Genomic DNA, 17,556 nt, shown 5'->3' with positions numbered 1-17,556 from the left:
CTTGCCTCATGCTCCTTACCTGTTGAACCCATCCTTTAAAGCTGTATTTCACAACTAGGTCGGAATTACCAACGACTTCTCCATGAAGTTTTATTATTATGTGTTATATATTTGCACACAGACAATGGTCTGACATCCAACTCCATATTGTAATCTGGGCAACAGGCATTTTTCATCCAGTTTGTTTTTTATGTGTGTGTGTGTGTGTGTGTGTGTGTGTGTGTGTGTGTATAGTGCTCTAACATCTGATTAACCACAAATATCCTTGAGGAGATTCTTTGGTATTTTGTAGTCAAGAAAAAGTCACCCTGAGACATGAGCATTCAGAGACTCTCAGCACTGAAATCCTAAACAACTAACATAATGTAATTCTGCTGTGATGGTAGATGTGGTGAGTAAGAATAGCAATTGCCTTAACACAGTTTCTATGCTGTAGTGTTAGGCATCAGCTAGGCCTCATTTTGGACATGGGAGTCTGATTTGACCTGAAATATGAAGAAATCTGAGGCATAGTTTTATTTTTAATAGTTTGATATACTTTATTTTTCAAAATCATCTTCTTCTTATCAAGGCCCTAGTCCCTACTCAAATCACAAGTTTGTTCTAATTTTATAGCACACATCTATTTGCATGACTCATATCTAAATATGTGTTTGTCTTCACAAAGATTTGTTAATTGGATTATGCATTCCTCTGGAGCAAAGAGCTATATGATGCATTGCAAGCACTAACAGCAGCCCAATTGGACTCAGGACCCTACATTTGAGATTCATGGATTGAGGCATATTTGCATTCATCCAGGGTTTTTTGCTGTACCAAAAAAAAAAAAAGTTAATCATAGGTTCCTTTAAGTATGTAATTCAACTGTTAAATTATAAAATTTGCACTACTTTACATAGATTCTGGTAGGAAAACATTTAATACATAAATCAGAGGAAAAATATGTAGTGAGCTGCTGCATTATAGGAGGGAGATTACTGTACTCACTTTGTGATTAATTATTTAACATTTATAATCCCTTTAACTCAGATCAGGAAACTGACTGACAGCACCACATAAGTTTCTAGTTGGAGGGAAACTGAAGTAGATTAAATGGATTTAGTAAAGGACACTTGGTGAAGAGCTAGGATTAGAACTCAAGAGATCTCAATTCTAGGCTTCCTCTCAGACCACATTACTCTGGATTTCCTAAAAACAGCATCAGAGTAGGAGGCTCTCAAAGTAGTTCTGACGTAGGTGTGAACATACAGTGTTTTAAAGTAATAGAAAGCAACTTAAATTGTCTTGAGGTTTTTTAAGCTTTCAGGGTTCTATTTTTGAATTAAAAAATAACAGTATGTTCAGTAGGTTTCTCTCTCTGTGTCTGTCTCTCTGTCTGTCTCTGTGTCTGTCTCCCTCTCTGCCTCTCTCCCTCTCTGTCTCTCTCTCCCTCTCCCCTTCTTCTCACCCTCCTCCCCTCTTTGTCTCTTTCCTCCCCTCACCTCCAATGCTCAAGCTGTAACTGAATTCTCACCCACACCAACATAACAAAGTCTTTCATTACAGGAGAATACACACACTACACACACACACACACACACACATTTTTTAATATATATGGGTGTATATATATGGGTGTACTGTTCTTAGATTGGTGAACAGAATGAAGTCTACTTCAGTAAGATTTTTTTTTCTTGTTCCAAGAATAGTGTCATGGATATCATAGAAAGGATTGCAATGCTATTCCCCTTTCCTTGCTTGCAAAGATTGATTACTGGTGTGACATCTGGGATAGTCTTGAAAAGCGATGGACTTTTAATGAATACTTCTTTTTTTTTTTTAAAAAAATCAGAAGATGCACATAGAGAGAAATAAGGGGAGTTAATTCTTTTCCTAGTCTTAATAAATCTTCAATTCACTTAGGCAAGTTATTAATCAAGGAAAGTCGCTAGAAAGTCTCATCTCTACCTGCTGGCTTCCTTGGCTTTCTTTAAGTCTCAGCTAAAATCCTACCTTCTGCAAGGTCTTCCCGATTCTCATTAACCTTAATGCCTTTCTTCTGAGACTACCCCCCCCTCCACACAATCTGTCATGTACACAATTGTTTGCACACTGTTAGTTGCTGTCCTTTATTCTTGAAGAGAACCAAAATGACATCACTAAGCTAGAGTTAAGTTTTAGTGTGTCCGACTGTGGCTGATCAGACCAATATGAACTCAGAATGTTCTACCACAGATTGGGCACAAGTAGTCTATGTGAACACTTGGGGTGGATTCTCAAAATTTGTGTGTCCTGTGTTTCTTGTGAGCTGTTTCAATTCTGCTTTGCTCATAGAGCACAGCCCCTTCTCTGATGTGGGCACTCCATGTTAAGTGGTTCTGTGCCAGTGTCTCTCATGTCACACAATCAATTCCAGAGTTCTTAAGAGAGACCTTGAGAGTGTCCTTGTATCGCTTCTTCTGACCACCATGTGAATGCTTGGCTTGTGTGAGTTCTCCATAAAATAGTCTTTTTGGCAAGCATACATTTTGCATTCGAACAATGTGGTAAACCCATAGGAGTTGCGCTCTCTGCAGCAGAGTTTGAATGTTTGGCGGTTTAATTTGAGAAAGGACTTCAATGTCTGGTATTTTATCCTGCCAGGTGATCTTCAGAATCTTCCTAACACAATTCAAATGGAAGAGATTCAGTTTCCTGGCATGGCGCTGGTATACTGTCCAGGTTTCACAGGCATACAACAATAGGTCAGCACAAGGGCTCTGTAGACCTTCAGTGTGGTAGTCAGTCTAATACCTCTTCTTTCCCATACTTTCCTTTGGAGCCTCTCAAACACTGAGCTAGCTCTGGCAATGTGTGCATCAACCTCATTATCAATGTGTACGTCCCTGGAAAGTACTCCCTAATCTATCCTGTGCATATCTTGTTTGCGCACAATAGTTTTTACACTGTATACTCAATAAGACTGTGAACTCTATGAGAGCAAAGGCTATTTCACCTCCCCCCACTTCTTTGTATTCCTGCGGTGCCTGGCTCATACCAGGTAATTAAGAAATGATAGTTGACTGAATGATTGGATAATCATCTAATTGAAAGAGGTCCCAGATTGAAACTGGTCCCATTGATGGTTTCCAGTAATAATCAGTATCATGATGATTCTGGCTTTTCTTATGGCTTGGGGCATTCCAGAAGAGATTCTCGTTTTTGTTGGGTGTTGGACTAGATAATCTTAGTTCTCTACAGCTCTGTGATTCAATGAATCTTCACGTCTGGTCTCCATTCAGTGGATGAGATGGTTGGCTTCAGTGGATTTCTCAGACTGTTACTGGGTATATTTCTGCTAGATCTATTAAAAAAGTGAATAAATCATATTTGGTCTTAAACTCAGATTCTAAGTTATGCTTTTTGCCTTAGGAATAAATGTTTTTCCACTAATGTTTCTTATTCTCACCTTCCATCTTTTGATTAAGTGATGTGGAAGCAGAAATGAGATAATCTAGTTTTCAGGGAGATGGAAGGACTCTTACTTTTCAATCAGCAATGAGGCAAATGGAGTAGAGGAAAGAATATTGTCAATGGAGGCAGAACACATGGACTCAACACAGAAATTCTACTGATAAATATATACCCTAAGGATATTATTGTTTGTTTTTTTTAAAGGGAGGCTCAATATATACCAAAATTTTTGTAGCAGTACTTTTTTTTGTGGTGTGGCAAAGAAATGGAAAGAGCAGATGTTCATTGATTAGGAGATGACTAGACAAATTGTGGTAGATAAATTAAAAAAATTACTATGCTGAAGAAATGATGAATATGATCAACATAAAAAGAAGCATGGAAAATAAAAAACTGATGCTAAATGAAATAGAGTCAAGAAAACAATAGATGCCATAACTACAATAATGTAAGTAGAAAGAATAATCACTACAAAACAATCAAATCTGAATGTTGTAAATTATAAAGAACAAGCTTAATCCCAAAGAAGAGACCCTCTCTTGTATAGGTTAGGGTCCATGAATGTGGAACATGTACTTGTTAGAATTTTTTTCATTTGTTGATTGTCTTCTGAAATTTTTTTTCTTTCTTAAAAAAAAAATTCCTTGTTCAAAAGGAAGGTTTTCTGGAAGGTAAGGGGGGAGGGATACAGGGAGAAATCTAGGTGATGTAAAAACAAGAAGATATCAATAAAAATCTATTTTGAACAAAAGAAAACACAATTTAAGTTCAGCTGTGCTATTTATTAGTTATGTGACTTGGGGAAGGTCCCATAACATCTCTGAGCCTCACTTCAGTTTTCTCATCTATAAAATGAGAATAAAGATACTTCTATTACTTCATAGGGCTAGTGTGAAGATCAAATAAGACACTCTTATTAGCTATCTCTATATAAATGTCACCTGTAATTTTATTATTCATTTCAAAAACATTTATTAAGCCTCTACTATGTATAGAACTCTATGTTCAGTCAATCTGTCAATCAGCAAGCATTGTGCCAGACATTGTGCTAGGCATCAAAGAAAGCAGAAGTTGAATAGTCTCTGCCTTTAAGGATCTTGTATTCAAGCAATCATCTTAGAAACTTCAACAGAATTAATTTCCTTGTGTCTGACTCTAAACAATAATCAAGTACTTTTCTTTCCCAATTTCCCTGCTTTTTTGTGTTTTGCATGTTCTAGTTTGTTGGTGATAGTCTGTATCTTTTTAGGATCGATTGTTCTTATAAATAGGTCAGATTGGAGCTGTTTTAATTGCACTCTGTTTCTTTTTCTCATGTTTGTTCTTTCTCTTAATTTGGTTTTAATTTTGATCTTTGCTCTAACAAGTTGATGACCTGACTGTAAACAGACAGCTGATTCAGAAGTGACTGCCATATTGGTGACTAGTCATTTCATTTTTTAATACGGTAGTTTTTCTCTCTCTATGGCTCTGTCTGTCTGTGTCTCTCTCCCTCCTCCCTGTCTCTCCATCTCTATGTCTTTCTCCCTCCTCTCTTTCTCTCCCTCTCTTTCTGTCTCTCTTCTTAGCTTCTTCCTCTCTCTTTTTCTTTCTCTCTCTTCCTCTCTGTATCCCTTTCTCATCTCTGTTTCTCTTCCTTCCTTCCTTCTTTTCTTCCTTCCTTCCTTGTTTTCTTCCTTCTTTCTTTTCTTTATTCTTTCTTCCCTCACTCCCTTCTTTCCTTCTTCTCTCTTTCTCTGTTCCTTTGTCTCTGTCTCTCCATCCCCCAACTTGGTGTTATTCAGTATTCTACTAAGTTTAGAACTTTCAATATTGAAATGTTGTCTAGTGTGGAACATTTGTACAAATTTGAATAGAGATCTTCATTGAATATAAACTACCTTTCTAAACTACCAATGAAAAAAACCCCAGAATGGTAGGACCATAAAAGAAAGCCCATTTGTTATTTATGAGAAAACTTTCCAGTTTTCATGAATGAGCAGGGAGATGTAAGGAACAGCGAGTTAATGAAATTCATGACTGGCACTATTTTAAGGAATGCAGCATAGTCTGTGAGGCCAGTGTAAGGACATAATTTTAAGACTAAGAAGGTTACAAATAGGGCCTGAAGAGAACTAAGTTGTATTTTTGGGAGGAAAAAGAGGGGAGAAAAGATCCAAAGTTTCCATCTGAAGAAAAATTAACCTACTCTTAAATTTCAATTGGTGAGAGCAAGTGGAAAAGTAGTATCTACTTTGCCACTACCTCCTAATGTCCTTCAGGTTTTACCATCTGCTTTTTCTCTATGCTTTACAGATTCACCCCCCCCCCCACTACTTCCACATTGTCATCTGACCTACTAAAGTAACCTAAAGACCTCTGGTCCATGCCATCTGCCCTTCTACTGGACCCTTAGAATTTCTGAGTTTTTCCATCAAAGGAATTAAACTCCTATTTTTGTCTGTCTCCTCCAAATAGAGTATAGACTTGAGAACAGGACTGTCTCACTTTTAAAACTTGTATCTCCAATGCTTAGCACAGAGCATGGGACACAGTAAGCTCTTAAGGCTCTGTTATTCATTCACCTATTCATGATAGATGAGTGGGAGAAAAAGACAGATGTTGTTCTGAAGAAATAGAATTGGTGCTTACTTTGTGACTTTAATATTGCAGATAAAATCCTTTGTTTATCTTTCTCAGTCTGAGGATACCAATGATGAATTGGAAAGATTTTAAGAAAAGATAATAGCATCAAAAAATGATTGACGGGTTTGCAGCATTGAGTTAGGAGAAAAGATGAAAGGAACTGAATGCATGAAGCTTAAAGGAGAAAGCATGAAATATTAAAATTGTTTTATTTCAACAAACATTCTAACTGCTTACTCAGTGTGGCACAGTGGATAGAGTTCTGGACATGGAATCAGGAAAAATTTTGTTTGAATCCTGCATAAGACAGGCAAGCTGAGGTTTGGAGAGGTTAGGTAGTTTACTCTTGGCAATTACCTAATCCCTCCATACTTCAGTTTCCTTAATTTGTAAAATGAAGGGGTTGAATTCAATTGTCTCTAAGATCCCTGGTAGCTCTAAATCTATGATCCTATGAAACTATTTTCTAAACCCTGAGCTAAACACTTAGAGGCAAGAGAGCAGGCATAGCCTGGCCAACCTAATAAAGGAGAAGACCTTTTTTGGATGGTTTTGAAGTTGTCTCCCTGGAGAAGGTTTGAATATCCTTGCCAACACATTTGAAATTTCCTTTGGCTTCTTGTATGGGGTATTTTAAAGTACCTTTGGAACTCATTGACACCATATTAAGTATGATGGACTGAGTCATAACATTTATGAATAATTGTTTGAATTGTGTCTGCTGCTTTTGAACTTGTGTCTTAAAAATGCAACATGGCTACCCAATAGATATATGGCTTTTGGAGATCTATTTGTTCATGAGTAATATAAACATTTATTATTTGTGAGAAGCATGAACATGAAATATTCATGATTCATAATTCATAAACAAATAGTTTGAAAAGAATAGCAAGCTATTAATAACCATATGAGTCTATGGTCATACCATAGAACATGCCCAATCTCATCTGATCTTGGAACCTAAGCAGAGTTGGGCCTGGTTTCATATGTGGATGGGATACCACCTTGGAATACTGGATGCCATAGGCTTAAAATAAGGGATAGCCAGACAGCTAAGTGGATAGAGCATTGGGCTTGGAGTAAGGAGGACCTGATTTCAAATATGGCCTCAGACGCTTAGTAGCTGTGTGACCTGGAACAAATCACTTAACCTCTGTTTGCCTTAACAGAGTGGAGAAGGAAATGTATCTAGTATCTTTGCCAAAGAAACCCCACAGACAATATACATATGCTATAGTCCATGGTGTCACAAAGAGTCAGACATGACTGAACTACTGAACAATAATAGTTATATGAAAGAATGTTCTAAATCACTAGTAATATGATAAATGCAAATCAAAACAATCCTGAGGTTTAATTTCACACCTAGCAAATTGGAAAATATGATAAAAGATGGTAATAGAAAATGTTGGAGGCATTGAGGAAAGGTACACTAATGTGTTGTTGGTGGTACCATGAATTCATAGAACTATTTTGGAAAGCAGTTTGGAATTATGCAAGCAAAGTATGTAAAAAATTTTGATCCAGAAATTTCACAATTAGTCATAAACCCCAAAATGGTCATTTAAGTCAGCAAGTCAATAAATATCTATTAAGCAAAGACATGTGCCAGACATTGTGCTAAGCACTAGGGATACATGTACTAACAGAGTCCCTGTTCTCACACACTTACATTTGAATGAGGGAAGACAGCACATAAAAGGAAGATAATAAAAAGAATATCTCAATATACACCAAAGTGTTTATAATAGTACTTTTTGTGGTGTGAAAAAGAATTGGAAACAAAGTAGATAATCTGTTAAATGGGGAACAGTACCCGAATGTGATGAAATATTAATGGACTTTAAGAAATGATGAATATGACAAATACAAAGAAACCCATGAACTGATACAAAGTAAAGAAATTAGAATAAAGAAAACAACTTACACAAAAACTACAATAATGTAAATAAATGGAAAGCACAACCACAACAAAACAATTGAAAATGAATGTTGCAAATTACAAAGGAGACACATGATCCCAAAGATGTGAAAGAATATGAGAAAATATCTCCCTTAAGCTCCATGCCTTTGTAGAAGTGGAGTCCATATATTTTCATATATAAGCATATATTTTTAGACTATTTTTATATATTGAGCTCCTTAGATGATTTTTTTATCTTCTACATTTTTATCTTTTTTATTTAAAAGTTATTTGTTAAATGGGATTGTTTTGGGAGAAGGAAAAGAGATAAATAAAAATGTATTTTAAATAATATCTCAGAATAGAATACCAAAGAGTTGTGTCTGAATATAAATATTGATTAGAGGTTAAAAAGAGGTTACAAAGAGAACAAATTTGAGTCCTGGTGGAGGGAGTATATCTATTGATCTCTGAAATTCTCAAAGAAACCCTTAGACTCATCAATCAATCAATAAACATTAAGTACCTGCCATGTGCCATAAATGGGAATGGCAAAATATCAATGGTAGAATGGTAAAGACTATACCATATAAGGTATTTTATGGTCCCAGGGAAAGGAAGGAGTTGAATAACCCAAGAGATGAGAACAGCCAAAATTAGTAGTAGAGTCATAAAGTGTACTGAACTCTTACTCCCAGAGAGAACAGGGGAAATTTCTGGCCAACATTGAATTCTTATACCAAGTAGCGAATTTTCAGGAGCAAGGAAGAATAGTAAGGGACAGAAGCAAGACAGTGTAATATCAAACCTGGACTTTGCCTGCCACTGAGTTATGTGAGTTGTGCAACTACAATATAATGGGAAAGTCACTGACTTTCTACAATGCCCAACTGTGTCTTCTTTACAAAGAATCCTCAGTATGTATTACTATGCTGTTAAAAAAATGATGACTATGATGACTCCAGAGAAGCAAGGAAAGATTTACAAGATCTGATGCAGAGTGAAATAATCAGAGCCAAGAAAACAATACACATAATGACAACAATATAAATGGAAATAATAACTACAAAACAATCAAAAGTGAATGCTGCAAGATTATAAGCATGGTTCCAAGGAGAAATGAGAAGACACTCTACTCCATCCTTGTTAGAGATGGGAGGGCCACAGATACAGTCCAGCCCACATATTTTTAGATTTTTAATATATTGATAAATTTTGCTAATTTCCCCCCTTTTTTCCTTTTATTTTTGTCTTTAAAACTATTATCAGGGGGCAGCTAGGTGGTACAGTGAATAGAGTATTGGTCCTGGAGTCAGGAAGACCTGAGTTCAAATCCAACCTCAGACACTTGACACTTACTGGCTATGTGTCCCTAGGCAAGTCACTTAACCCTGATTGCCTTATAAAAAACAAATAAACAAAAAAACAACAACAACAACAACAACAACAACAAAAACCTAAAAGCCTAAAAGTGTTATTAGTTATATGGGGTGGTTTGCTGAGGAAGAATGCTGAGAGAAACTGGTGATACTAAAAAAATCAATAAAATGTATTTTAAAAAAGAAAGTTGAATACCATTTTATATGCATCTGTGGAAATCTATACACTATATTCTGATGTTCCTGGGTGAGGGGGTAGCCTTTGTGGGGGGAGTGAAACTAGTCAAAAAGTTTTATGAGAATTCCCTTCCCCCCAACCCAGTATTGAATCCATCACTGATAAACTCAGTTTCTGAACCACAGATTACATTGTCTATATAAGACATGGTTCCTGTCTTCATGGTGCTAATAGTCCAGTAGTAAGGGTGGACAGAGGATTTGGAGGTCCTGGGTGTAGTCCCGAATATCATGGTGACTTTGGACAATTAGCTTAACCTGTTTGGGCTACAGTTTCTCCATGTATAAAATGGGGTTGAATTGGGTCATCACTAAGAACCCTTCCTGCTCTAAAGTTGTGCAACTACATTTAAACATTTCCATTGACAGCTTAATAAAGATCTGGAAGATGAAGTGTTTAGTCTAAGCATAATAAAGAGGACAAAATGAAGGGAGTATGTTTGGAATATACATAAGGGGCATAATCAAATAGATGGAGGAATGCTTGGATTGTAGTGTACCCATTGTCTGTAGCACAAACATTTGATTCAAGTTGCTGGAAAATACTGGGCTGAATTTTAAAATTATAGGATCTCAGGGCTTGAATCTTGGCTCAACCCACACTTGAAAAAATAGTGCTTCTACAACAAACCCTAAAAAGGGACATCTAATCTTTGCTTGAAGATTTCCAATATGGGAGAACTCACATTAAAGAGAGAGCTCTTGGAAGCTTGAGTTTTGGATTTGGCTTAAGAGCCAAATATATTAACACGAGGTCTTAAAACCCCTAATGTTGTTTTAAAAATTACCTTAAATTTTATCAGTTCAATAATGTAAAACTTTAGGTCATATCCATAGATTAGGTGCTTTGCTTGTTTAAATCAGAAACAAAAATATTTTTCTATTTTGTCATGACCTTTTCAAGAAATTTGTTCCTAGTGACTGGAAATAAGATGAATTTGTTTTTTATGTGGTTTTTCCCTCCTCCCTCTTTAATGAAGACTCATACTGACTGATTTTTCACACTTATGTGCCAGAAGCATTGTAGGAGTTGTTTTGGTAAGTAGAAAGCATTTTTTCCACTGAAGTTATAATGACACAACGATGGAAAACATATTTTGGTTCCTGTAGACAGTGAAAAACAGCAAGAAAGTAAAGCTAGCATTCTTGAGAGCAGTTAGTAGTGCTTATAAAACTGGGAGCTTTTTCTTTAGTGTTTGTTCCTAAACCGTTATAATATGATTGATAAAATTCCCAATCTCAGGTGACATAATTGCAGGGAAAGTTGCAGGATTTAGTAGATGTGAAAGATGAACGTTTGGATTCCTATCTACCTAATCTCATTTGGTTGAGACTTAATAAACTGAAATGTGAGGTATTTCTCATACGTCACCTTATCTAAATTCTGCTTTAACTTGTACACAATGTGTCTTTTTAACCTTTTGAATTAAATTCAGAAGACATTTATGAAGTATGTGCAGTATTCAAGGCTCCAAAAAAGGAAAGCTCTGTGCTATAATAACTGAAAACAACAATAACAAGCATTTGTAAAACGCTTTAAGATTTACAGAATACTTTACATATATTATCTCATTTGATCCTCACAATAACCCTGGTTGGTTAGATGATATTAGAATCCCCATTTTACAGATAAGGAAACTGTAGTAAACAGAGGTTAAACAACTTGCCTGGGGTCACATATCTAGTAAGTGCTTGAGGCAGGATTTGAACTCTAGTCTTCCTGACTCCAAGTCCAACACTGTCTACTGTGCTTTGTTGCTGCTAGGTACATACAAGTGCCTAGCATGGAATAGGTACTTGTGGAAAACAAATTTAAGTAAGTGTTTATCACTATACTGAAAGGACTTTCTCTCTCTCTCTTATAAAGTTTTTTATTTATTTAATTTTTAATTTATGAAACAAAACCAGCATTTCCATAACAGTATAATAAAAAAAGATGATTGCACACGAAACTGCAAAGCTATTATGTACAACTTGCTATTCTTTTTAAATATATACTAAAGTTATCATGAAAATTTTTTTCTTCCCTCCCTGCTCCCACCTCCTAGAGATGACTCCCATTAGACATAAATATGTGTGTGTGTGTGTGTGTGTGTGTGTGTGTGTGTGTGTGTGTAAAATCATTCTATACATACTTCTATTTATCAGTTCTTTCTCTGGATGCAGATAGTATCTTCCCTGAAGGAACTTTCAAACTAATAGGGGTACAAATACTTCAGTTAGCTCTATCGGTATTTATTAAATGCCTTATATGCATAGGTGTTGTGGTATTTGGTATTTATAGAGATAAAAAGATGACAAATGATTCTTTCCCTCAAGGATCTTATATTATATTTTTGTAAATATTAGGAATAAAAAACAGAATAATTGCATATGAAGTACAAAGTGTTGTTGGGGATGTCTGTTTAATGTAGGTTGGACAAGTTTTGCTTTCAAGGGGAAAGAAAACCCTCCTTGAAATTTGATTAATTTGGGGGAATATGACTTCCTGGACATCTGGGCTGTAAAAGGCCTGGATTATGGTGAACATGGCTCTCCTTGGGCTTAATGGGATCCCTCCTGCTGTACAAGTCCATAAATATACCTTTCTGACTGGATATTGCTGCCATCACTGATGCACAAGAAGAGGGCAGTTGCACCTATCTGTACCAGTTTTGTATCCTTATCAATTTTCTTTTTTATTGTTGAGTAAATTTTTTACTGGATGTTGTATGGTCCATGAGTATTTCAGTATATTCTGATACCAAGCCTTAATCACTGGACTGGCCTAAGTTAAGCTTAGCTCAGAAGAGTGGGCATTAGTCAGCACAATGAATCAGAATGAGCAATTTGTGGTTGGTTTCTTTGTGGAAGTAGGGGAAGGGCAATGTAGAGGAAAGAGAGCCTCAGATAATTGCATCGCTGTATATGGGAATTTAGCACCTGTTGGCACCATGCTTCTGCCTCTATACAAGGAGAGTACTCAATAGGACAGGAAGGAAGCCCTTGGCCCCATATAATTAACACGGTGGGTGATTAAGGAGGTTAATGGGGGGAGTAAAAGTATCACTGGACAAGTATTCTCTGACTTTTTTTTATTCATTTTTTAAAAGTTGGATCACTAGTATAAGGAAAATGAAGGTAAATTGTCTTTGTGTATTCAGCAACTGGAGAATTATGGCCTGTAGATACAAGGACAATTTACAGGATTAGTAATAACACAAGTGAAAAAGGATGGTTTTGGTACATTGGGTCTATGCCATTCTACCATGTCCCCTGTTGTTCCCTATTATGGATCTTCTGTGACCTGTGATCTGTCTGTATCCATCTATATGTGACATCTCATCTTTTGGGCAGAGAACTACTTTAGTAGCATAAGATTTCAGCTATGGGCCTCCCAAGGTATACCATTATATAGGCTCAGGCAGAATAACTGATGAGATTTGAGCAGAAAATTTGGACAGCCATTGTAGCAGTCCTGGCAAATAAAGCTAATCTCTGTAGATAGGCATTCTGGGAATGGTATAAGAAAACCCTTCTGTCCTGATAATTCTGTCTCTAGGAAGAGGCTTTGGATGTGGTTTCTGGAACATGGATTTGGTAAGAGAAAACTATTACCAATCTCTGAGTGTGCTAATAAAAGTATATTATGATATTCAGCACCAGGGTAATAAGAGCTCTTCAGTATTCCCTAAGCCTAAAGCATCCTCTATAGTTTCCAACTCATTTGGATATAAAAATGCTACTAGATACTAAAAGTTAGGTTACTGTATATTAGGTGACCCTCAGTGGGTCCATGATGACATTCCAGTTTCCATGGAATCTATATGGAATCTAATGGCAAACTCTATACTTGTTGTCATGTGTAGGGTCAAATGGGAATCTTTGGAGTTGACTTATGCTGTTCTATCTAGTTAACACCAAACAGTATTAGATCCCAGCAAGTGTGAAACTACTTCTTCCCAAAACATAGATAGGAAGGAGACCAGTTTACAAGTAGATGAGGTCACAGTGGTCAGGGCCATAGGTCAATATGTGGCCCACATAAGGAACACAGACTGGGAGATCAACCCTAAGATAACCTAAAGTCAAACCTGCTTAGTCAAGTTTTGGGGAATTATCTGATAATTCAGGACATAGACTGGAATGAGCTATTGACATTTGATATAATTATAGTTACTGGCAGCAAATGCTAGTAAGACCCTAGGTCCCAACGTGGTGGGCAGTGATGCAGACATTGGCAGCAAATGGCATTTCTGGCAGTTCATGAACCACTTATGATGGCAGGACATGAGGCCTCTGATAACCCAATGGATCCTTCCCTGCCTATGAAGACCTGGATCCTGAAGACCATTATTTTGCCTAGTACACCAATGTTGAGAGAAAGGCATGCTCAACTAGACCTCAGTGGTCATCAGTGTGTGATTTGCAGAGTGAGTCAGCATCCATCAGAGATATCGTATAAGTTCTGCTGTACTGAATAGCTTGGTTGATGCTTTTATAAGAACAACAAAGATTGAAAGGTAAATCCACCATGAATCTGGACTTGGGGCCATGGCATTGTGTTCTGGTGAGTGTGGAAAAATAGGATCCTCTTAATGAAGGATGAGGCAACTACTTCTGCCTAATAGTGCTATTTGTTCCAATTTGAATGTCTACCTGTCATATGTGGTACTTTATCTGGCTCTGACTAGAAAATTGAACTTATAAAACCCCCAAGATTAGGGTTATCAAAGAATAATAATAGCTAACATTTTTTCTCTTCACTAGATATTTGTTTATAAAGATTTGACAAGATTAAAAAAAAGAAGAGAGAGGCATGTTCCATCATCTGTCCTCTGGAACCAGTATTGGTCATTGAATTGGTCATTGAATTGAATCTAAGTTCAGAGGTCTTTTACTGCTTATTTCATTTACATTATTATATATGTATATATTGTATATATGTATATTGTTCTCTTTATTCTACTTTCTTTGCTTTATACCAGTTTATACAGTCCTTCCCATCTTTCTCTGAATTCCTTCTATTCATTATTTTTTTAAATTTATGAAATAACACAAGCATTTCCATAATATAGTAGTATAAACAGATGATTCCACATGAAATTGCAAATCTATTATGTACAACTTGTTATTCCTTTTAAATATATAATAAAATTATCATGTAACTTTTTACCTTTTTTTCTCCTCCTTCCCATTCCCCCACCCCAGAAATAGCTATGTAAAATCATTCTATACATATTCCTATTTATTAGTTCTTTCTCTGAATGCAGATAGCATCTTCCCTCATAGGAACTCTGTAGTTAATTTGGGTATTTCTAATAGTCAAACTGACTTAGTTGTTCAAAGTTGTTTTTAAAGCAATATTGCTGTTACTGTATACAATGTTCTCTTGGTTCTGCTCATTTCACTCTGTTATTTCATGCAAATCTAGCCATGTTTTTCTACAATCAATGAGCTCATTATTTCTTATAGCACAGTAGTATTCCATATACTAATGTTGGTGGAACTGTGAACTGATCCAACCATTTTAGAGAGCAATCTGGAATTATGTTCGAAGAGTCATTAAACTGCCTATACCACTACTAGGTCTATTTGATAGACCTAGGGAAAAAGGAAAAGGATCTGTATATTCTAAAATACATACTGCAGTTCTCTTTGTGGTGGCAAAGAACTGGAAATTGCAGGAATGTCTATCAATTTCGGAATGGCTAAGTAAATTGTGATATATTAACAACTAACATTTATATAGTATTTACTATTTGCCAGGTACTGTGCTAAGCACTTTATTATCTCATTTGGGCCTCACAATGACCATGGAAGGTAGGTACTATTATTCTCATTTTATAGATGAGGAAACTGAGGCAAAAAGAAACTAAATAATTTGTGTAGGGTCACATAGCTAGTAAGTGTCAGAGGCTGTATTTGAACTTAGGTCCTTTCTTACTGCAGGCACAACATTCTATCCACTGGGCCACCTAGCTCCCAGAGAATAATATCTCTAAAGCCATTTAAGTGGTCAAAGATACTCTAGAAAACCATTAGATTTTATTACCAAGGGGTGGGACATAATAAGAAAAATATCTGCCACATAAGCCAAATTTGCTAAGTTAAATAGGTTAAACTACTCAACAAGTATTGAAACTATCCTCAAGATTTAATTGACATAGTTGGAGGTAGGTCCTCCTGACTCCAGGGTCAGTATTCTATCCACCTAGGTCCCCCTTCTTTATACATTCTTAACAACTATTGTACACTTAGCAGTATTGTGGACAGCAACTGAAGGGGTACACTTAATTTTAAAATTGCATTTTTATGTTAGGTGGTAGAGTGAATAGAGTGCTAGAATTGGAATCAGGGAGATTAGTTCAAATCTAGCCTCAGATACTTACTAGTTGAGTGACTCTGAGCAAGTTACTTATCCTCTCTCATTCTCAGTTTTTCTATCTATAAAATGGGGATAATAATAGCACCTACTTCCCAGGGTGGTTGTGAGGATCAAATGAGATGATATTTGTAAAGCACTTTGCAAATCCTATCATGCTATATAAATACTTGCTTGCCATTAGTATTATTAGTTGCCATACTTGATCTATAACTAACATCAAATTTTCCTTTATTCTATTTTTGTAATAATATTTTTTGTTGATGATTCCATACAGAATTACTACAACAAGCCCTTTAGTCTCACAAAATAGCTGAAATAAGTTAAAATATATTAGACATATTTAATTTTATAGATATGAACTTGAGTAAGCTACTACCATAATTATTGCTATAATTCTTATATTTTTCATCATCATAATATAATATAAAATTAAAGCATTATAATTCATGTACACACAATGGAACCATTATTTGTAATTTTTATAATTACTGTTTATTATTATCATAAAAAGTTTTAGGCTTTGTTTCCTTAATCAGACATGGTTCCTTCAAAGAAGAATTGCAAGTAAATAGTGGGATGTTTTATTGCAACTCTGACAATTTAATGACTATTCATACTTGTCAAATAAAACAGAAATGGGAAAATGGATCTGTGGCTAATGGTGAAGAGGAATAAAATGTGCTTATAGCTTTATGCTAGTATCTGGTTTTCTTTTGAACTAACTTACCTGTATGATAACAGGATCACTGAGATGACCTAATGCCAGGGATAGAACTGTCCTTAATATTTCTGGCAATCTCTTAGATTCCCAGTTGGATGTTTGTTACTGGTCTTGTCTCTGACAACCTGGTTAATATTGAGGGAGGGAGAGTGTGACACTTCCTCTTTTCTCATCCCTCTTTACCTAACTGTCCCCTCTCACTCTAATACAGACATAAGGTACTGGCTCCTCAAAAAACTTCTCAAGTTTACCTCTCAAAAGCAGTTGCTGGAATGATCCTTCTGGAATCTTCTCCTCTCATACTGTTGTTGTTCATCCTTTGTTTTTTGAAGAGGGCTAATTATGTCACAGGTGATGTCTTGACTTGTGTGTGAATTGAATTTAAATAAGACAGAGTTTTATAAAGTTGTCAGCTGCATTCTCTCTTCCTGAGTCATTCATTGAAGTCCAGTTGCAGGACAAAAGTCAACATGACTGGCGATGGTCCAGGATGCAATGGATGTCCTTGGCATCTTTGATGTCAGACCAAGCTCTGCTTTAAGTTTTGTTGCTTGATTTTATCCTTTGGCTTAAGACTTATGTTTTTGATAGGTTGATTGATTCTGTAACTCATTCAAAGAGGCATTCTCACCCAATAAAGGTATTGGGGAATAGAAGATTTCCTTAGTTGAGGGTGAAGTGTGAGATGTCCCTTTTATACTTTAGTGAAATGGAGAGCAATATTTTCACACCCACCCATGGTAGATAACCATCTAAATGTATATGGCTAGTGCTTTTTCCACTTTAGTTCTTGGTCCATGTACTCAATTCATGAACCTATACATGGGCAGTAGAGTAGGGAATGGTCCTTTAACTGCATCCTTCTGCAAATATTGACATGGTTACAAGAACA

Source organism: Vombatus ursinus, unplaced genomic scaffold, assembly GCF_900497805.2.
Source record: "Vombatus ursinus unplaced genomic scaffold, bare-nosed wombat genome assembly UNPS02001419.1, whole genome shotgun sequence".
Lineage (NCBI taxonomy): Eukaryota > Metazoa > Chordata > Mammalia > Diprotodontia > Vombatidae > Vombatus > Vombatus ursinus.
This window is presented reverse-complemented; position numbering follows the sequence as displayed.